Raw genomic sequence first — 23,655 nt, 5'->3', positions numbered from 1 at the left:
ACTTTAAGGTCTTCTTAACACTAAGTGGCTGTGTGAGCTTGGGCGAGTCACAACTTGTGAGTCCTTGATTTTCCCAGCTGTAGAAATGATACGATTATACAGAAAGATCTCGAAGGTCTCATTCAATTCTACGCAGACACATATACTCCCAGGCCTTGGTGGGTTTGCAATCTGGTAAGAATAGAAAACTAACCATCTTGAAAAAAACAGCATGCATTACTAGAAAAAAATACAATTAGGTGTTCAATTATGTGGTACAGATTCTCAGTATTCCAAGAGTCAGAGGCACAGCAGCACAGTAATTTCTGAGGTTGCAGAAGCGAGTTGAGGTTCATGGAAAAGTGGTGGTTTCATCTGGGTCTTAGACATGACTTACGAGCACTGTGATTCCAAAACCCACTGGGGTAGTGGCTAATTTTCAGGGCAGGAGCTGTGTCTTCCTAATTGCACTTTTCCTCCCCAGAGCTCCTTGTCTACCTCCTTGGATTTCGCTCCAAATCTAGTCTATCTTGTCCTATTTACTGTGGACCCATGCATGCCAGTGAAACGCTGTGGTGAGATCTTCGCGAGCCAGGCTTCTGCTCAACATTTCTGCAACCAGATTCATCAGTTCTGTGGTTCGACACCAAGTTAGATCATATATTCTTTAAGTCACAGCCCTTTCCAAACTCTTGTCATAGAAATGCAATAGATTTAAAGTGTGTGATAAGAGTAGGTTTCAAAGGAACAGAAATTAGTAAAGGGAAACCGAGGAAGCTGGAGCGGAGTGGATGCTGATGGCGGTTGCTCCTGTAGCACATACGGACCACAAACGGTACAGATATGCCCCCACACACAACAGCCTTTTGCGGTCGTGGAGGAAAGATCATGAGCCTCAAGCCTTTTGCCCTTCGGATTATCTTCTTCATGTTTAGCTCTACTGCCTTCTACGCTGTTTGCCATCTTCTCGAATCTTCCCTCCGCTCTGCATAGCTTGGGTACCCGGTGCTAGGTTATGAGAACTGCAGTCCAGTGACAAATGTCTGCATCCTTCCCCCAGCCTCCACTAGGCAGCTGAGCATAGAGCTATGCTTTCTAAGACATCTGTTTCTCCATCTATTTATTTATCCCTTATATTTAATTTTCCTTAGGTAATCGAAATGTTTTTTGCTTTATTAAATTACTGTAGGGTCAAATTTCAAAGCACAGTTAATTCTGGTGCAGCCATGGGCTGAGGCTGAAGGTCCCATTGAACTTAGAACTGCCTGAATAGTATAGAAATTTGGGGCATGATGGCTTAGGGGACTTGGGCTAGAGTATGGCGTATGTCCAGGCTCCGGGCAGATGATGGGCCAGGAAGGGTGCAGTAGATCGTGTTAATGGGCCCAAATATTCTTCATCTCTTCAGAACTTGGTCCCTTTGCTTGTGTGATTTTGCAGTTTTAGTCAAGAGGTGAACTCTATTTGCCTCCCCTTGAGTTTGGGCTGGACTTACATCTTGCTTTGGCCAATCGCACATGATAAACTGAGGGGGTGATCTCTGTTCAGTTAAGAACCTGGGCTCTGCAATCAAATGTCAGTTGCGTAGCCTTGGACCAAGTGACTTGGGTGAGTTACTTGTCTTATGCTTTGGTTTCTTAATCTGTAAAATAGGGAGATATGTACGTCAGAGATACATCAATCATATGAGATAATCCAGGTAAAGCTTGGTACAAAGTAGATGCTCAATAAATGCTAGGCATTTCTCATTTCTATCTTCTGGCGTTGATCTCTGATTTTACAATGCAAACATTGGTGATTTCAGAGCCTAGGCTGATCATGTGAAACAAGAGTGCTGCATAGGGATGCGTGGAAGGTCCTCCCAAATCCTGGGTTTTATGATCCTAAGAATAAATACAGCATTAAGAAGCTGGATGTCCAGACGTTTTCTGAAATGTCCACTAGGTGGCGACATGTTGTCATATTTCCTGTCCTCACTGTCTAAATTCAAAGCAGGAATCCTGAGAGACCACATTGCCCTCATCTGAGAATTAAGAATTTTGTTATCTCAAACGAAAATGTGCTGGCTACAGTCATCGTTTGAAGAACAAAAAAAGTTCCAATTAGTGGCCTCTCGTTTAAAAAAATAACATTTTTATTCACATGGTTACCCTTATATCATAAGAGCAATACAATTGTTCACTATTACACTCCAGGATTTGTCTACTTTCTATTCTTGGGCTCTTATTTATTTGATTTGTGAATGTTCTGTGTTAACTTGTTGGTTGCCTGACGAAAGATAAGGAGATGTTCATCTCCATGATTCAAAACATTTCATCGCCTGCCCTTCTGTGCCTTTGCCACGGTATTAACAACTTAGAGAGACAAAGGAGAAACAGGTTTTCTCCTCTCCTGGATTTTATGTTCTTCGATCAAAGTACTGATGCAGAAAAAAAAGTCAGGAGCAGCACATGGACTGACGGTGTGACAAAACAAAGGTGGCATTTTCACCAATATCAAAGTAATCTCTCCAAAGTGAATTTCTACTCTGCATTCTTTTACTATTCCTGTATAGTGTGTTTATTTGCAGAGGCATAGGAAAGGCACGAGAGAGAAGAAGTCAGTGAATCTGACATAAAAGGAGGCTTTGGGAAGCAGCTGTCAACGAGAGCACAAGGAGTAAATAAAACTGTGGGTGAGGCAGAAAACGTTCCTAGTGGTGCGCATTGGCCTTAAAGAGCTACATCCTGGGGAAGGGCTTCAGTTTACAGGCAAGAAGCAATCATATAACAAACCCATGATAAGGAGATATATTGGAAAATATTTGCATGATGAAATTTTGTTACTTTTTATACTATGTATTTGAGTCCATCACAGAGAGAGCTTTGGAAGTGCCATGGCAATCAACTGCCATTCCATTTACTTCCAGTTACTGGAAAGCATTAAGTGGGTGGGGAAGAGCTGACTTGAATGAATGAAATTCTAGAACAAATGCTGCCTGTAGGCATTGCTTCTGAAATCCCACTGCCTAGAATAAAACAGTCATATGTCCTTGGTGAATGCACATGCTGTGTCTTTACTTTTTAATTAAAATAGTCATTCATGATGCAACTATTCCCTGGAAGTTAAGCTCTTGGCCTATTATAAAATTCACATTCTCCTGGCATCTATCCAGAAGGAACCCTACTTCAAAAAGACACCTGCACCCCAATGTTCATAGCAGCACTATTTACAATAGCCAAGACTTGGAAACAGCCTAAATGTCCATCAACAGATGACTGGGTAAAGAAGATGTGATGTATTTATACAATGGAATACTACTCAGCCATAAACACCAACAACATAACACCATTTGCAGCAAGGTGGATGTTGATGTTCCTGAAGAATGTCATTCTAAGTGAAGTAAGCCAGAAAGAAAAAGAAAAATACCATATGAGATCGCTCATATGTGGAATCTAAAAAAAACAAAACATAAATATAAAACAGAAACAGACTCATAGACATAGAATACAGAGTTGTGGTTGCCAGCAGAGCGGGGTGTGGGAAGGGACAGACTGGGATTTCAAAATGTAGAATACATAAACAAGATTATACAGTATAGCACGGGGAAATATATACAAGATCTTGTGGTAGCTCACAGTGAAAAAAAATGTGACAATGAATATATGTATGTTCATATATGACTAAAAATTTGTCCTCTACACTGGAATTTGACACAACATTGTAAAATGACTATACCTCAATAAAAAAAAATGTTAAAAATAAATAAATAAACAGAAAATCAGCAAAAAAAAAAAAAAATTCACATTCTCAAACTCAGATTTTTAAGCAACCTTTTGAAATGACTTTTGCTGTTATATAGTGACGGCGCTGGGGCCTAACATGGAAAAGGAGGTTTATTGATTCCAATATATATTTTTGAAGAAGGGTCATCCAGCTCGAACCTCCAATTCTATTGAAAGTCACCCGGTAGTTATGTATAAATATTTGCAAATGTTGTATGGGAAGGTTTTATCTGTTTGTTTTGTAAGGAATACACTGTAGGTACCTGAATGGTTTAGAATCATTTAAAGTTGTAGTCGCTGGCAGCTGGAAACTTCACCTCAGCCAGGACGAAGTAGACCATTGTTCATTAAACAAATATTTATTGACATTGTGATATAGGCCTTCAGATGGTAATACAGGAATATCTGCAAATATTGCACAGTGGGGTTTCACCTGTTTGTTCTGCAAAGACCACACTGTCAGGACATGGATGGTTTAGAACTATTGAGAGTTGCAATTGCTGAGAGCTGGAAATTCGGCTGGCCTTAGCAAGAACAAAGTATATCACTGTTCCTTAAACAAATATTTACTGACTTCCTGATTTAGGCCTCAGGAATTCAGTGGCTGGCCACATAAACCTAACTCTGCCCTCACAATTACTCATAGATTTTAACAGGAAACCAGACAGTAGGTAAACACTCGCAATACATGTAGTCACGAAGGGAAAGCAGGCTAGTGGAAATCTGAAATAAAAGAAGAAAGATTTCCCAGAATCCACATTGGAACTCGAGTCTACTAAATAAATGTCCTGTACATGTCAAACAAAGAAAAAAACAAACAAAACCCCATGTTGCTTAATGTAACTGATTTCAAATAATCAGGAAACATGGCGCACTACCAATCTGTTGGGACTTTGGGATCCTTCAAGCTAGCGCAGAATCTACAAACTCTTTCTGATCCCCACCGCACTGACTCCCCAGATTTAACCTCTAGTGTCCACTCCATGGATAGAATCTGTAAGTGATGCTCGCTGCCCTCTGGATGCTGGCAGCTGGGAAGGTGTCTTTCTAGAACCTCCAGACACTTCCGCTCGCACGAGTGAACTGTATCCTTAATAAGTATCCATTACATATTTTTCTCAAACCTGTTTATGCCAGCTCTACTCTGCATTTTAGTTTTTTTAATTTATTTAAATATTATGTAAACGGATAAAGGAGTGTAAAAAAGAGTAGATGCTTTTATGAAAACAAGCTGAGTGCTTTGAAGACTCAAAAGCAGATTGCTCTTAAAATCGATGTAGGTAAGAAAATTCATGCAGAAACAGTCAAAATCGAGAAGGGTCCTAACATTAGATTGATTCATAAGTGTGTTTAAGTCCTTACTTTTCTTTAAAAGAACTGAATTTGGACATTCTAGACCACGCCCTTTTGGGTCCACATATTTAGGATCAAGATGCCCCAAGATGATTCATTAGAGGTCAAGCCACTTACTCAAAAACTTGAGCCCTGCCTCAAAATACTGGCCAATAAAGATGTACTTATGTTTTAAGTTAAAGAAAAATGTTCTAAATATTTACATACCACTTTTCATGATTCTACCACTTTAACCAACTTTTTGGATCCCACTGCAACTTTTTTCATCAAAGAAATTCTTTAAAGAGGAGTCAAGCATTCCCAGCTTCCCATTCTTTACCCGTTTTCCTCCTTAAACCCTTGAATCTAGACGTCGGTGACCTCAGTGGGTTCCCCTGGCAGCCTAGCCACCACGGCCGGTGGTCGGTGTCTTTCATTTCCTTTTAGCTCGCTCTCCCTTCCCTGCTCCTTCCAAGTTCAGACACTCGCATTTTGTAGAAGTTTCCCATCTAGCCCACTGCCCCAGATGCCCCATTAATTTTCCTAAAACACAGTTCTGTTCAGGTTGCCCAAGTCCTACTTGGAAGGTCTGTGGGGCCAGGCAGGAGGAGGGCGGGTGAGAGAGAGGCAGATGGGAAGGGGGATGTATGGAAGGGCTGCAAAGGTGAGTTGAATGGACCATGGAGACCAACCAGGTGAGCAGAGGTCACCAAAAAATCCAAACTGTGGTTGAAGGAAAGCCAGGAAGATTGTTCAAAATGTGAGGACTGAGGACTTAAAATGGAAGGGAAAACCATAAGGTGAAACAGGCTTGGAAGACCACAGCATGGAGAATATATCAAATGTGGTCTGAGCAACGAGGAGGCCTTGAAGCAAGATGGGGGTGAAGTTGGCTTTCTCTGAGCTACCTGGTATTTGAGCTCCCGAGCAACCCTGGGATCCAGGGTTAAGTTTAAGATCTGTGATGCCTTTTCAGTTCTATACCTATCTTTGGAAATTCCTTGGAAAACTCTCTGTCCCCACTGCATGCATTCTCGTTGGGCTTGTTGACCAAGATGCTCTTCCGAACTTTGGCCAGATGATGAGCAAATGACTCATATGGATCAACAGACCCTCTGTCTTGGAAATTTGAAACTTGGATGGAGAGGATCTTGGGCGTTGACGGACCCAACACAAGCATCTTGGAAAGACTTCGCACCAGGTCCTGCTCCCGGTGCCCTGGTCTAGTAGAGCCACCTCGGTTTCCCGTCTTCCTGAGGCTTGGTTGTTCAGCTTTTCTCTTGATTTTGTGACCTCCTTCCAATGAACTCATTCAATTAACTCTCAGTGGGGGTGCAGTTTCCGCTCCGTCCTGCGTGAGGGCGCTGACGGATTCTTCAGCGTAGTGGACGATCCTGGCTTCTGCCTACAGGGCTTTTTTGTCCTAATACTCAGTGATTCCCCATGACCCAGCGTATTAAGTGTACATGCCTCACCTGGGAGTTTCAAGCTTCCCAGAATATAATAAAGATCTACTTCCCAAGTTGTATTTCGTACTATTTTCCTATTTTACATTCTGCTCTCTAGTCAATAAATTACCGAGTATTAGCCATCTGGGGTAAATTGTTATAATAAAGATTGACAGTGAATCTCACCTCCTGGTGTCCAGTCCCCCCTGCATTGATGCTGGGCTTGGTCACGTGACTTGCTTTGGCCAATGGGACGTTAGAAAATGTGCAGAAGCAGAGGCTTATTAAAAGAAAAAAAAAGCCTTTGTGCACTGGGGCTCATGCCCTTAGAACATTGCTGCCATCATGCCAGGAAATCCAGTCGAGCCTTCTTGAGGATGAAGGAGCTGCGGTGAGAGAGACGCAGCTGTCCTTGCCTCCAGCAGTCCCCCAGCTAAAGCCTCAGGAGTGAGTGAGCGCCCCACAGAGTCAAATTACGAGAACTGATAAATGATGGTTATTTTAAACTACCAAGTGCTAGGGCGGTTGGTTACAGAGCAGTAGATAACCGAGACAAAATTTGTTCCCATTGTCCTGAGTTCATCAGATACCTGTTTTGTCTTCCAAGTATGGCTCGTCCATGTTCCACTAGTCGTCTCCTTACTGCTTCCCTGGCCTCTGCCCGCCGTCAGGTCGCAAAGTCAATGCCACCTGCTTTCATGTATCTTTATGGCAGTATCTGCCTAACCAGTTTCCTTCTCTTGCAAAACACTGCAGTCCTGTTTTGAAATGTATTACAACGTTTCATAAGCCCCACTTCTTCCATAGAGGCTTTCCTCCTCTACCAGCTGTGGTTTCTCCCTTTTCTGAAACCCTCACAGTACTCTGAACCTCTCTCGTACGAATGATTTGCATCATATTCTCTTCTGCCCCATCGCTGTCTCCCGGGTAGCCCCCTGTGAGGTATTTACCAGCTGTTGGAGCACGCGTCTCTGCACTCCCGATGCTCTGCTCCTCAAAATGTGGTCCCCAGACCAGGAGCAATGGCGTCGCATGGGAGTTTGTCAGGAATGTCAAATCTCAGGCTCTCAACCCAGAAATACTGTATCGGAATCTGTGTTGTACCAAGAGCTCCAGGTAACTTGAATGCATTTAAAGTTTGAAAAGCATCATTTCATTTCATTGTTTCACTTTAATGAAGGAGTACGCAGATGTGCATTAGAAAAAATTGGGGATTTGAAAAAAAGTCTATCCTGATGCTTGGGGACCACACCAGTGAATTAAATTAACTTACTGTCAGGGTTGATACCCCCTCTTCCAAAGTAAAATTGTAATTCAGCAAATAAAAATACAGAAACACCTGGTTAAATTTGAATTTTAGAGCAACAATAATTTTTTTTTTAGTACAAGTCTGTCTCAAATATTACATGGGACATACTTACACTAAACAATTCTTTGCTGTTGATTTGAAATTCAAATTTAATTAAGCATCCTAGATTTTATCTGGGAGCCTTAATGTTTATTCCAGAGCATTGAGTGGTTTTCAAATATTAGAGTGCAACAGAAGCACTCGGAGGGATTTATCAACAGAGTCCTAGATCCCAGTCCTCAGAGCTTCTGATTCAGTGGATTTGGGACAAGGAATGAGAATTTGTATTTCTGACAAGTTTCCTGGTTGAAACTGTTGATCTGGGAACCACATTTAAGAACCATTGGTCTAGCATTAGATTTGTCTGAATGGATGCCTTAAATGTGTACAAATTAGTGATGGGAGGAAAACCTCTGGGTAGATACCATGGTTATCTTCATCAGCAATGTTGTACAGGAAAAAAACCTTATAGCGGAGATGAGGATTATATAAAGGTCAGGTGCGTGGGTAAGAAAACCAGTTCCCTAGCGGACATGATGAGTTTCAAGTGCCAATGGGGCCCCTGTGTGTGCCCCTCTCTTCAGGGCAGTGGGGAGCTTGGCTTGTCTCTAAAAATATCGCTCTAAAGCAGAGCTGTCCCATGGAAACAGTGTGAACCACCAATAAAATTTTTTAAATTTTAGTAGCTACAAGAAGATCATCAAAGAGCAGAAGAAATTAATTTTAATCATAGGTTTTATTTAACCCAGTATATTCATCATCTTAATCTATAATCATAATCAACAATTAATGGAATCATTGACATTCTTCTTTTTCATACTAAGTCTTTGACATCTGGTGTGTATTTCAAGCTTACATCGCATCTCAGTGAAGACGAGCCACATCCGGTGGGGAGAGTGCAGCTCAGTGGTAAAGCCTGTGCCTAGCATGCACGATGTCCCGTGTTGAATCCCCAGTACCTCCTCTAAAAATAAACAAACAAGCCTAATTACCACCCCCGAGAAAAACCAAAACAGACTAGACACATCCCAAATGCATGGCCTGACCTTGGATTGATCACCTGGTCCAACCACCTCACTCTTCTCTGATCACAGGCTTGAGCTGGTTCCCTGGCCAGTTGTACCCTGGGATTTTTCCCCCCAAATTCTTACTCTTGCCCTCCCCCTCCTCACTCCTGAGATCTGACTCAAAGGGAAAACCATATGAATAAAAATACCAATGTCAAAAATAACTACCAGAACTTAAAGGACCTTGTTGCGTGAGTCCACTGCATCTTTGCCTTGGACAGGGTTTTCCATCACCCAGGAGGCATAACCAAAGTCTCAGTCCAAGAAGCCCTGTTGAGGCCTTGTTTAATCTAGTTTTAAAATCACAGATGCCAGAGAGACTAACACTTCCCTATGACAGCTTGAATCCCACAGCTTTCACTCTCAAGGAAACTGGCCCCATGTAAGTAACACAAGTGAAAGACAAGAAAAATCACCAAAAGATGATACGGTCAAAAGCCATAAGTTCCTGGGTAAAATATAAGCAAGGTGCTGTAATTGAAACTATCATTTATATTTTTTCCCACAGTCCATTTTATGGCATAGTGATCCCATATTTGAAACTCTTTTGGTTGCAAAGTTGTCCAAGAGTTTAGTCATTTTATGGTAAAAAGCCAAAGAGAAATTATTTATCAAACGATGAGACAGAAAAAGAAATATGCATGGATTTTCTATATATTAGTTCTACTTGCAGAGCCTTGGAAGTTTCAGATAAGCTTCCGCTGTGGGTCTGCAGCTCCGAGAGACTTGGAATTTGGCCACTTCCGTGGAGAAGCAGAGTCGCACAGGGGATTCAAAAGCTAGGATCACTGCTGTGATCTAGAATGAGGTTTGAGGTCCTGAGACACGGGTTAAATTTAACTTAGATGATTAACTAGATGTATTTTCGGCTGGATTTCAGCTGTAAACAATCTGACAGGGTGATTGGCAGCCTCTCATTATAGAGGCATAGTGATTAATTAACACAGAGCTTAATTAATTTTGTAAGGGAAGGAACAGTATTTCCTCGCGGTGGAAAATCAATATTTGAATACTCAGAGCTCCTTCTCCGAGTTAATTTCACTCAGACGTTGAGCTCACTTTAAATTCCGGGGTCTTCATAAATGTTACGTGCTTCCAACTATTAAGGATAATTGGGAATATTTATGATATTCTAGCTCAAGTTATTTTTAGAAGAATGTGAAGTGTAAATACATACATTTAAAAATTCTCGTTTCAGTTTCAGAAGCGTTTTTCTATGATCGTACTTGTCAGGATGTTAAACTACATTGTTAAAGGCAAAGATGTGTATAGAAATTATGGAAAATGAACCCCCACCAAGCCCTCACCCCGCCTTTGGTGGGAATTACCTCAATATGGGGCTCAACGCACATTTGAATCATTTTGCCACTGTCAAAGCCTGGAGAATTACTTCCTTCAATGTTGGAGTGAGTCTCAGGGACTCCGCAGTACAGAGCTCATTCCCGTGGCATATGACTTAGCAGTCATCTCTAGTCTGCAAATAAGCCAAGAGTGAGAGTTATGTCTTAGGAAAAGTAATGTGCTGGGAGGGGCCAAAGAGAGCTCAGGGGTTGGCAACTGGGAGGGCTGGATTCTGCCTCTGGCTGGGAAAGAGGGACGATGCCTGCCAAGTAGCTCAGGATGAGGACTGAGCTATGAGGTGGTCCTTGGACCATCTGAGGTCGGACTCAGGATGAATAAAGGTGCTCGCTTCCCCGAGGAAGACAGCTTTTTTTTTTTTTTAATTTAACTTCTTTATTAACAGAATGAAGACAAAGTTTTTGTGGAAATTAAATAGACTCTAACTAATGTCTCATCCTTTCAACCACCAAAGCAACTTAAGAATATCATGTGATTTTTAGAAAACTCTAACGCATTAAAAAAAAAACTTATCCAAGTGACTATTAGTTCAATCAGGCACATCTCACACAACGTCCTTGTGGCCACTGTTTCCTGCTGGAGTCAGCTGTCGTGGGCTCAGCTCCTTGGCTAGATATAGAATGGTATCGATTCTGAGATGCTTGTATTCAGTTCCACTTCAAGGCTGGTTTTCTGGGCAAAGCCTAGAAGGAAGAAGACATCCCCTTCCTCCTGGCTGGATACCCTTGACGACTGAGAGCCAAGGGCGGCCTAGCTGGGATTGACCAGCTGTGCCGAGCGGAGACCACAGAGAGAGATGGGGACAAGGCGGGAGGTGGCACTTGGAAGGAAAGGCACCTCAGGACTGTCCTGTAGAGGGCGTGGAACTTACTGCAAGCCCAGAAGCCCAGGGAGGACTCGGGGGTGAGGGGGCAGGGCATCTTCTTTTTCCTTCTGCTTAACCAAGAGCTAGAGCAAAGCCGATGTCACAATGGCTTTGCAGAAGCATTTAAATATCTAGAAAAGATACACCAGCCAGCTGCAGCCCAGGTGATTACCAGAAACAAACTGGCCATCTGTTCTTGTATTAGACTCTGAAGCAGAGGCCTAGATTGTCACTTCAGCCTGTGAAAGCATGTCCTGGAGTTCAGCTAGACTTTTCTTGAGACCTGGGTGGTTTTCTTGTCTTTACAAAACAGAGGGAAGTGACAATGATTACCCCAGCTTCTACTAAGGCAGCGTAAACCAAGCTCACCACCAAAAGAAAGGTCACAAAAATCAGAGATTCTGAAGTCCTTTGAATGGTATTTTTGGAAGAAAATGAAAGAATATCTAGTTTGGTTAAGAGAACAGCCGTCGTTTAAACAGTGATGTCTGGGGCTGACCTTCATCTGGTCCACACTGGTTAATCCGTAACAGTTCACTACGGCTGACAGCTTGTCTGATTGGTCAGTGCCACTGCTCAACCAGGAGGCACATATTTGGAATATCAAGCCTGGTTATGTCATGGTTTCTGCATCCTTTATATGAAAGGAGTCTTAGAAAAAGTTCTACCTGTTTAGACAGACATGGATACACAAGTAGACTCTCATATATTGTTCACTGATGTCTGCTAAGAAGTGTTTTACTCTTAAAGTCAGAACAACCAGAGTTTCATTTCCTACAGTGACGTTTTCTTTCCTCTCACAGCAGAGTTGAAGTAGAAAAATATATCACCTGGACCTTTTGTTTCTTACACACAAAGGGCCCCCACCTCTCTGCTTTATCTCCCATTAGTCCTTCATGGTCCAACTGGACCGGTCTAGTTGGTAGCTCCCAAATCTGCCTGAGCGTTTCCCTGCTTTTGTGCCTCTGCCGTTGTCTGGTCACAGAAGTCCCCCATGCTCTCCTGGGATGACGTGGTGCTTAAACTCATGACGTAGCTGCACTCCTGCCTCCTCTGAGCGTTCCTCCACGTCACTAACTAAAGTCAATTTTCTCTCTTCGTCTTCTGGTACTTATTAGCTCTCCTGCTACTCAGCGACGATCAGTTGTTTGGGACTGTCTACATTTATTATGTAATTGTATTTATACTTATTTTCCACGTGCATGTGTGACCTATCCATTTAAAGGGCAAACACATGGAATTTAAAATGATAAAAATTGACTTCAACACTCAGCACAGCAGCTTGCACAGAGTAGACCGATTGTTGTCTCAAGCTGCCGAGAGGTATTTCGATGCTTTGTGTTTTCCCTAGCTCAGAGTCCAGTCTGCAAGACTCAGGGGGCCCTTAGAGTTCAATTTTGTTAAAATCAAATGCCTTAATTTTCCACATTTGCATTCCTTTCTCCATCCAGCAAGTCCCAGAAAGTCCAGGAAGGCTGTAGGTATGGGGGAGGGGAAGAGCCTAGAAAATCTTCCAACATCTGGCCCTCCTCTGGCAGCATTGGGGGGGGTGCCGGGGGAAGGGGAGAGGAAAGAACAGAAGGGCAGGCAGAAGCATCACCAAAAAGGGGATAAGAGCAGGCCTCCTTCATCATCCTGCCAAGCCTTCTTCATTTTGCGCCTTAAAAAATGAAATATTTAATAGAGGCCTAATGAACATTTGAATTATAATGTGATGTAGGAGTACAGCTCTGGGAGGTAGAATCATGACCTCAAAAAATGTCCAGATCCTAATCTCTGGGACTTGTAAATATGTGATCTTACCTGGTACTGCTGACTTCACAGATGTGATTAAGTTAAGGACCCTCAGATTAAGCTAAGGATCTTTAGACAGCCTTGCTCATCAGTAAAGCAGAGAAGAAGGTCATCTGCTGAGAATGCTGGAGAGGAGTTGTTGCTGGAAATCTGGGAAGAGAGGAGGAAACCTGAAACAGTCAAGCAGGCGAGTAAGAGAGGAACAGGCATCCAAGACATGGAAACAGCCTAAATGTCCATCAACAGGTGACTGGATAAAGAAGAGGCGGTATATTTATACAATGGAATACTACTCAGCCATGAAAACCGACAACATAACGCCATTTGCAGCAACATAGATGCTCCTGGAGAATGTCATTCTAAGTGAAGTAAGCCAGAAAGAGAAAGAAAAATGCCATATGAGATCACTCATATGTGGAATCTAAAAAAACAAACAAACAAACAAAGCATAAATACAGAACAGAAATAGACTCATAGACATAGAATACAGATTTGTGGTTGCCAAGGGGATGGGGGGTGGGAAGGGATAGACGGGATTTCAAAATTGTAGAATAGATAAACAAGATTATACTGTATAGCACAAGGAAATATACACAAGATCTTACGGTAGCTCACAGAGAAAGGAATGTGACAATGAATATATATATGTTCATGTATAATTGAAAAATTGTGCTCTACACTGGAATTTGACACAACATTGTAAAATGATTATAAATCAATAAAAAATGTTAAAAAAAAAAAAAGAAAAAAGAGAGGAACAGGCATGGGGCATATCACGTGATCACTGAACAGCATCACTGCCCACTTGAACTTAATGATAATGAATTTAAAGTGAAGCCAGTTGACATTCCCCTCCCCCCTCCCAAAAAGAAAAATGGGCAATCTTAATTAAAATGTGAAGAAAAGCAACTTTAGAATATTTGGCTATTTTAAATGATTTGTACATAGTCTGTCATAAAAATAACTATCAAATGCTCCAGCTATAAGACAAATCCATAAACTTTGATCCCTCCTCCCCCAGTGTCCAACCTCTAAGGCACACCACTAGCGTTTTGTATTTATGGGTGGCTTATAAATTCTCCTGAGCTGCACTATGTAGGTTGCCAATATTTTAGAATTTCACATTCTTGTTAATGAGTGGTTCCCTGTTCCCCTCCACACAAGATTTACTCAAATTGCCTAGGTAATAGTACATCGCAGAACCATGAAATACAGTCAGTATTTTATACTGATTAGAATTGTCACTTTCAGCTACAGTCTCCTTTCTCCTCCCAGAAAAGTGCACAAAAATCTCTTCTCCTCTGATCGCATCAGTTTCTTCTTGGGCACTGGTGAGACTTAAATACAAAGTTAGTAACTTCGTCAAAAATACATGAAAGATAGACAATCTGTGGGGCTGGACCACTCACTGGGTCATCCATTCTCTGCTTACCCGACAAAACTTGGACTGATGGAGTAGATTTCCATCTCCAAGAAGGGTTAAGGACAGGAAGAGAGGTGAGAGGGTCTCAGAAAGCAGGGCAGCGTCAAATGCTGAGCCAGATACCAGCTCAGAAGGAGGAAACGTGGTGTTTATGGGACCAACTTGCAATTGCAGACAGGAGTAAACCGCAGCAAGGCTCGGCAACAGCTGGAATTCTTCAGTGTTTAAAGTGGTAATAAATGTCCACGACTATCTTTGGAACATGATTTATCTCTGAAAAATACATCCATTTAATAGAACCACAAGGATTAATTAACCAGCACTTAACCTAACAACCAGCAACTTTCACTTCTCTAACTGGGTACCATTCCAGAAGTTTTATCTGTTGGGGGAAAAAAATTCTTTTTACTTCCTTTTACTGGAGTGAGAATCATAATTGTTGGGTTCCCAGGAAGACTCTAAAAAGCCCTTAAGCCCTTGGATTTGGGGCGGGGGGGGTGTGATTTGAGTTGCAGTTTTCCAAATCCGGTGAATGTGGGGGTTAGAAGAAACAATGCATGCGCTTCCTTTTCTCCCCAGGTCTAAGAGTTTACGAACTTTCAAAGGGAGACAGAGGTCAGTCTGAAACTCAGGTACTGAGAGCTGTGCACTGTTGGAGACTTGTGCGTTGGGGCGCCCGGAGCGCATCCCGGGGCGCCCGGAGCCGGGCGTGTGCGTCCGGCAGCGGCCGGAGCCCAGGCTCCTCCCCGGAGCCGCTCGGGCGCCGGACTCTGCCCGGGGCGCGCCCTGCGGGGCGGAGCTCACTCTGGGGACCGCGGAGCCACGACCGCCCCGCGGAGCCGACCGGCTGGAGGCCCAGAGTCCAGGGCAGGAGCAGCTCCGGGACCTCGCGCTCGCTGAGCGCCCTCCAAGGTAGGCGACCCCTGGCGATCCGCGCACAGGTCACCCCCCAGGTGAACGGATGTCCAGGTGCCCTTGGAGCCGGTTCCCCCAGCGCCGCCCAGTGCACCAGGGACGTTTTCCTGTAAACAGGTCCTCGGTGAGGAGGATTTTCTCCCTGTAAACCTCTCTTCTGGACTCGGATTCCCTGGGCCAGAAGTCTGTGCTCTTCCGGGAACACAGAATTGCCTTCCCGGAGAAAGGATACCCGCTTCTTAGCCCAGTGTATATCTGACTGTCTGATTATTTATTTAGATTGCTGTTATGCAATCCCTTTGGCCAGGGGTCCCCGCAATTCAGAGGCGGTGAAGAAAGCTCTCTGGAAAACTTGCTGTCGCGTGGCGACTTTAACAGGTCACCGCGCTCACAATTTTTAAGAGCATAAACGAATGACTGGGTGAAGTTGGTTGTCTTACCCTTCATTCATTCATCCTGGTTTCTGTAGCGGCAGGTGTCGCAAAAAGACACCAGCCTATTGGCTGACAGTTCTGCACTGTCATGGGATTTTTGAGCTGAAAGTTACTCAGCCCCACGCAGCGGTGGGAAGGAGCCGTGTCATTTTATGGAAAGGGTAGATTTTAGATTGGATGACGGGACTGTAAACTTTCAACCTTCTTCTTCTTCTTCAAAAAATCTATGTATGTGGATGAAAAGAAGTAATTAGCTACAAAAATAATGAGCTGTGTCTGTTTACCATTTGTACTATATTTGTCTGGTTTTAGGAATCAAAATCTGTTTTCCTTCTTGGTGTATAGAAGCCAGATGAAGTGTCCCAAAGGGAACTGGCCTGCATTTGCAATAAGGAAAAGATAATCTGTCCTTTTGATTTTACCTAATGCTATTAAATATTCAGTTCTGCAGAAGCCTGGTTTTCCAGAAACATGATCTGAGCTGGAGTCTCAGGTACCGGAGCAGACACAAATGGTGCTGCTGTCTCCTGACTCTGGCCCTTCCTCCCCCCTCTCCCCCTACTCTGGAATATCCAAGCGTGAAGGTCCCTGACAAGGAGGAATTTGTGCCCAAGGCAAGGGCTTCTTAACTGCTTAGAAAAACAATGAAAATGGTTTACACTTCCTGTGACCCAGGCAAACTTGTTAAGAAGGTTTTTTACCTTTGTGATTTGCCGAATAAAACTTAGTACCTAACCCTGCACAAACTAAAAAGAGACTTTTGAAATAAACACAGACACCATTTCAGTTGTATTACTCACCTTTGTGGTTTCAGGAACAGGGATGGTGTTTGTTAGCTTATTGATTTACAAGGGGCTGGACCCTGGGCTTGACTTGGAATCCAGATTCTGGACAAAGCCGGGAAATGGAAGCTGGACTTGCCCAAAACTGAAAAAATGAGCTGTATGTTTATTTGTCTCAAATGATGACCAAAAAAAGGAACCAGCTGAAGATTTTTGAAGGGAATATGAGTCTTTTAAGGTAGTGGCTTCGAATCTTTGAACTGAGATATTTACATCCAAATTATATGGCCATTTATTGCTAGAAAAATATTTCATAATGGCAAAATGTCACTATCAATTTAATAACATGTTAAAGTGAATTGACATTTTACTAAACATGAAGACAGCTATCCACGTGAGTTTGGAAAAGAAAAGCCTGTGTATGTATATTCTCAGTTTTAGAAAATACTTGGTGCCCCTGTGGGTTTTCAGGCCCATTCATATAGTCATTGAACCAATATTTATTGAGTGCCTGTTGTGCGAGGCACTATATTTTGTCTTAGAGACACAGGGGGATATGGCTTTGTGTAAATAAGTCATTCTTATCCTAATGGAATTTACACAATATTGGAATCCTTCAGGACAGCCCCAAGGCTCTAGATTAGGAACCATATCAACCACCATCCATCAGCTTTGGACAGTAACTGAAACTAGACTAGTTTCAAATCGCAAACTCTTTTACAAGGGTTTAAGTAGTCAAATTTAAAAATTGTAAAGGAACTTACATGCTTTGTAGGGCCATTTTCTCACTTGCTTAGGTTGGGGAAGAACTTAGGGATCATATGTTCTGAGTTAAATACTATGAAATATTGAGATATTAAACCTGGAAGAGCTAAATATCAATTTCATGCAAATTAAATTAAAACTAGACTTGTAGGAGGAGATGCCAGTAATTTAGGGGAGAAAAATCAATGACTGAACATCTTCAAATCAAGAAAATTTTATCCTCCGAGTTATTTTTTCCCTGTACATTAAAAAAATATGACTACAATCCTGCTTTACCTTGGAGGAAAAAAGTGACTTTACACAAGGCATTCTGGCCCGTTTTTTTCTTTTGCTATTTTAAAAAAAAATTTATTGGAGGTATAGCTTATATACCATAAAATACACCCAGATGTACAATTCAGTGATTTTTTTAGTAAATTTATGGAGTAGCGCAACTATGCTTACAGTCCAATTTTAGAACATTTTCATCATCCCCAACCCCAAAATCTCAAGTGTCTGTTTGCAGTCACTCCCCATTCTCACCGCCAGCCCCAGGCAAACCCTAGTCTATTTTCTGTCTCTTTAGATTTCACTTTTTTGGGGCAGCACCTACAGTGAGATCATACAACGTATGGTGTTTAATATCTGGCTTCTTTCAGCTAGAATCACGTTTTGGAGGTTCATTCAGGTTGTAGCAAGCGTCACTAGTGGTTCCTTTGTATCATTAGCTAACGTTCATAAAGGTTTGTTGGCTACGTCACATTTCACTTACCAGCTGATGGACATTTCTGCACTAGCATTTAAGTGGTAAGACATATTTTTGTCCAGCTTCCATGGTAGCATAATTTGAAAATAACTGATAGGACCCAAACTCTTATATATATTTATAAAAAATATACTCCTAGTACGGATCACTGATATCTACCGAATGTGTCATTATTGTGATCCTTCCGTGCTGTTCCATGAAAATAGCAAATAGTAAACCCCGTGCCAGTGGCAGGAGGCGTCAGTCACTTAATATTCTAGGCCTGGACAGTAACATCTGTAAAGCGTATACCCCTCCTGTGCTACGTTTTCTTTACAAATAGTTTGCTTTTAAAGTCGGGGGATTTTGATGACTGTTTGACCTAATGGTGATAACTGAACTACTCCTAACAGCCTAAGCGCTTCTGAATCACGTATTTCAGTGGCACACTTAACGTAAAGCATGAGTCATCTATAGATGACGGTAGCCTTAAGCCAAAAAGCAGAAGGGAGTGCATCTGGATTTACAAGCCCTTAGTTTTATTATTCTTTAGTTTCCATGACTGTGCTAAAGAATGAAACTGATACAATTGTTTGCTGACTTACTAAATCAGTAATTGGAGCTTTGAAAATCCAAAACAGAAGAAATGCCTGTCCTTTTTCCCCAGGGCCTTTATGAGAGCTAGACTAGAATCATAAATTATTCCAGGTTCTTACTAAGCAGTGGTGATATCTGTAAGTCTACAGCACAAACCAAATAAGAACTTCCTAACACTACAAAAGCATTGGCTTTTATTTTTCACCTCTCTTAGGAAGCCCCAGTCAGAGCCGTTTTCTTATCCATGCACATTCATCCTGCTTGGTATCAACGTTTATGGCAAGCACATTTTTAGTGGATGACACGTGGCAATTTATGCTTAAAGAGCCTCTTAGGAAGATTTCTTCAGTTGAGTGGAAGCTCTTCTACAAAAAGTTAGGAGATTCTGTGAAACTAAAGAGAATATACTATGTCTCTGAATGCCTGTAAGTTACTGCTGGCATTGCAAGTTCCTATTGGGGAAGAAAAGAGCATTCAGATAACTTGAAGCTCTATTTTATCGACAACTTGGAATGCAAAGGATTTTATTTTTCAGCTTCTAAAATTTGGAAACAAATAATACCGTTTTCCAAAGCTGGATGTGCTCTTTGGGAGCTCAGTTTGTCTGCTGGAAATATCAAAACAACTTGTTAAAACTTCTGGCTCAGAACACTACTGTTTTTGTTGATCTGTGGTTAGATGACATGATCAATCTCTGTTGGTAAATTCCCTCTCTCTCTGTCTCTCTAACTTGGTGAGGGTTTAAATATTTCCAGGATAGATGCATTTTTCTAGTCTTACGCTGACAGTTTCATTCCAAATGTCTCCTAAGAGTCAAATACCAAATACGGGATGGATCTTCATCCTTCTCACGTTCATACACTTTGAAATCGATGTGGACACTCTCCCCATGTTGTGTCCCTTCAGCAACAGCAAGAAAGCTTGCTCAGCACTGAGCTGTTAGAGTCTTCTAATTACTTTGGTGATTTCACTCACTCATCACTCACGTTCACTCTGGTTTCACGCAGAACTAGAAGCCGCATCTCACCCTTGTATCCTTCTGTCAGCCCCTGGATTTCGGTAGGATGCTGCGCTGGGATCAGTCTGAGACCTTCCTGGCACAGGAGGGTGAGTGGAGCGGGTGGTGAAGGGCAGGGTCCCTGCTGTTTCAGGGGGTGGTCAGCCCCTAGTAGACTTTGTAGTCACTGGCCCAGCGTGCTGCTGTGAAGAATGAATACGTGTTATGCATCTAGAAGACGATAAGGAAAAGGATGGGTAGATGAGGCAAGGAGTTCAAGGTTCAAGAATTAGATTTAAATCTTCTTGTTGCAAATATTCTTATATACTTCTTACATATTTCCTCCTACTTTGCCACCTTAGTAAATATAGTAAATAGTAATCATGATCAGCTTTCTAAGATATGTGAGATTTCCCCTGTTTTTCTCACCATATTGAATGTCAGATTTCATGGGCTGTGTTTGTCCAGGACCAGCGGCTCTACCTACCGGTCAGCAGCCCCGTTGCTTGCTTTTTTAATAATCTTGATTCCATTTGTTATTTTTTGCCATTTACACTTTTTGGAGGATCAACAATTTAAATGAAGGAAAACTAAGCCAGTTAATTGTGGCTTCCAGTTCCGATAAAATCAGTGAAGTTCCTTGGATTTTGAAATCTCAATTGTATTTTGCTTTTTCCGGGGTATTGAATTACTACTGAATTGAATTACTGTTTTTAAAATAAAAGTATATAAATTCATCTTTTTTAGTGTAGAGTTCTGTAAGTTTTGACAAATAGTTACAGTCATGGAACCACCATCACCACGAAGATTTAGAACACTTTCATCACCATCCCACCAAGAAAAAATTAAAAAATTCCCCTGTGTCCCTTTGGTAGTCAGTCCTTCCCCCACTCTCAATCCCCAGGTAACCGCTGTTTAGTTTTCTGTCCCTATAGTTTCAAATTTTTTAGTATGTCATATAAATGGAATTATGGAATATGCAGCCTTTTGGATTTGGCTATTTTTAATCACCATAATGCATTTGAGATTTATCTATATTGTTATTGTATCAGTAGGTCATTCTTTGGTATTGATGGGTAGGATTTACCTGTTGGTGAATATTTGAATTTTTTCCAGTGTTTGGCAATCGTAAACATTTGTGTTTTATGGAACAAAAAAAAATCTCCTAGGAGAGGGATTGCTGGGGCGTACAGTCTGTACTTAACTTTATGGGAAACTGCCTAAGTGCTGTCATCCAACGTGGCTGTGCTCTTTGCATTCCCACCAGCAACACAGGGGAGTTCCAGCCACTCCCCAACCCCACCCACACGTGGTATTGTCTGTTTTTCCCTCCTTCGCTGGATGATTTTTAAAATGAAGTAAACAATGTTGAAGCTAAACTATCCTAAGACACGTTTAGGAAGCTATCGATATTTTGTAAATCCTTGAGCCTTTACTCTTAAAATATTTTATAAAGCCACAAAAGAAATTTTCCAAAAGGGCACCTTCCTTATAAGTGTTACAAATGACTGAGATATGTCAGTGACGACTGCTTCTTTCCATATTTTCTTCACTGACAAGTCGTAAGTGGCTTTTCAGTTGCTTGTTAGTTGAGAAGGACGAAGCAGGAGGAGTAATTGACTAATGGGATGGGGGGGGAAGGACTAGAGAGGGGACAACTGGGCTTAGGCATTGACACTTTCAAATGATGTCCTACAAGCAAATGTCCACGATAAGTTGTGAAGATAACTATTTCCTGTTCTCTGAGTGTGTGCTATGGTCGGATACCGCATAATAAGCTCTTTTTATGCGTTATCCCATTTAATTGTCCTGTAACTATGAGGAGGGTGTTTTCATCTGGATTTTTCAACTGAGGAAGTTAAAGCCTAAGGGAGTTTAAAAATCCTCCCAAGACTGCCCAGCTAGTGAGGAAGTAGAATAGACTCGTGGGCAACACTGACCGAGTCCCAAGCCCTCATTTTTAAGCCACGAAGTCACACTGCCTCTGTTGGTGGAATAAATCTATTACAACAGCCTCTGCTCAGGCTCCTGAGGACACACCTGGGGACTCACAGCAGGAGTTACTTGACTGTTACTTAGTCACTTTCTCTGGAAAACCCCCACTACTAAATGAGTTTGAGTCCAAGAAACTAGGCTTCGAAATTGATTCATAACGCAGCAGAAGGCAAACGCGGGTTGGGATCCATGACCGTCATGACTGAGCTGTCTGCTTGACCTCGGCGGAGCTTCATTCCCTCATCTGTAAAATGGGAACAATAACTTTAGCCCCTTGAGGTGCTCCTGAGGATTATCAAGGTCCGCACACCCAGGCCGCGTGTGGTGGGCTTGCAACAGAGCCTCATCTCTCCTCCCCACTCTGCCCCACGTGGGGAGGGAGTCATGTGATCTGCACCTCCTGGCAGCTTATCTGCCATACTGGGCACTGGGCGAAACCTTCAGCTGTTTTTCAAAGTTTCAAATTATACCAATGGACTATGAAGATAGGTTGTCTCATTACAAAGACACTTGGATTTGGGGTCAGGCTATCTGGATTCAAGTGATGGCGTTAATGTGTGATCTTGAAAAACATCACTTTTCTGTGACTTGGTTACCTCATACATATATCTAGAAAGATAAATATATAGGTAATAATTATAGTACAGTGTGTTATGATGATTAATTTTGACACTATACGGAAGATAATTTTTTGGTAAATGGCACCATGCTTTGCCAGTAGCGTCTATTTGTACGTTATGTTAGTACTAATATTTCAATCTTGTTATTCCCCAAACTAAATAGCTTTTATTTCATATCTAAGAGCTTTCTATATCACTGCCTGTGATATAAATATATGTATGTATACAAATGAATAACATTTAGCAATGAATATAATTAATTCTACTTAAAGTATCTTAGATTATTACTTGCAAATAGCTTTGAGTTGGGGTCTGCGTTCAGATGCATTGTTTTTTGAGATACTGCGCATTTTCAGGTAAGCTGCACAGTCACCTGAGATTTTGCCAGCTGACACTGGATGTCACCGTTGTGCCGTGTAAAGCAACTGCAGAACAGGTGTGCTATTTAGTGTTGCTGACTCGGCCAGTCTCTCCAAGGGTTTGGAGACATGTTAGCTTTCCCCCCTTCTTATAACCTGATTACCCTTGTAGCACTTTTATCATAATTCACTCTTTCAGTTTCTAATCTCTAAGGCCTCTGTTCCTAAGAGTGACCAAGAATGATGAAACCGATTTCAATATTGTTAACTTAGAACTGAGAATCTGAAAATTCAGAAGAGGTGCTAAAGCCATTCAGGGCTCTTGGTTGCTAATCAGAGTCACTGACTCTGGCTAACCTAAGTGGGAAAGGAATGCTTTGCAAGAATACAAAGCAGCATCCAGAACTGATGGGAAAACAAGATATGGAAACGGAAGAATCCAGTGTCTTGGTGCCTCAGCCAAGATCAGTCTGTAGCAAGAGCAGGAGAGAGTCCTTCTGGAATTGCCACTGGACAGTGGGTACCATGCTGGTGTTCCTGCCACTGGACACAAAGCAGCGCTCTGTACCAGAGTCCTTTCCTTCCAAGAGTCATGACGGAACAAGCCTGAGGGCCAGTCTCTTACCGGCATGTCCCGGTGGGAGGATGCAGGCGGCTGGGTCTAGGACTTGTATCTGTGCTCCAGCCCCAGGGAGTGAGGAAGAACAAGTAAGAGATCCTTCCTGCACAGACTCATATAGACGGTGAGCCCACCTACCTGGGAGGGAGATCCAAGCCCAGCATCCACTATGGTGCTTTTCAATCAGCACCCCAGATGTGAGTTGAGAATGCCACTGGGTAGGCAACTGCCCTTTCTTGCTCCTTCCATGGGCTGACCGGAGTCAGCAACCCCATGGCCCCTGACAGCATCCCAGACTGCTGTATATCCTGCCTTTCCTTCAACCCCAAGGGAGCCATACCAGGCAGGGCTAGACCTGTTTTAAGCGGTTAAGGAGAAAACTCCCTAGGCAAAGTGAAAGTCTTAACAGGTTTCAGTCTATTAAAAAAAAAAAAAAGGAAATCCCTTCTCCATTAAAAGACAAAGAAAA

At 42.3% G+C, this 23,655-nt stretch overlaps 1 protein-coding gene across 3 annotated transcripts in view; it reads left to right on the top strand.

The window, feature by feature from the left end:
* The first annotated feature begins 14,902 nt into the window (after positions 1-14,902).
* Positions 14,903-23,655, top strand: part of CCDC68 (coiled-coil domain containing 68) — a 43,545-nt gene continuing 34,792 nt past the window's right edge. The window contains exons 1-2 of one of the 3 annotated variants that reach the window (XM_032470671.1): positions 14,903-15,291; positions 19,604-19,703. The gene's annotated coding sequence lies outside the window, so the exon portion shown is untranslated. The remainder of the gene's footprint in view (positions 15,292-19,603; positions 19,704-23,655) is intronic. The other 2 variants (XM_006182755.3, XM_032470670.1) reach the window with 2 other exon arrangements.

Source organism: Camelus ferus, chromosome 30, assembly GCF_009834535.1.
Source record: "Camelus ferus isolate YT-003-E chromosome 30, BCGSAC_Cfer_1.0, whole genome shotgun sequence".
NCBI lineage: Eukaryota > Metazoa > Chordata > Mammalia > Artiodactyla > Camelidae > Camelus > Camelus ferus.
Note: the sequence above shows the minus strand (reverse complement) of the source record. Positions and strands in the feature narration are given on the sequence as shown.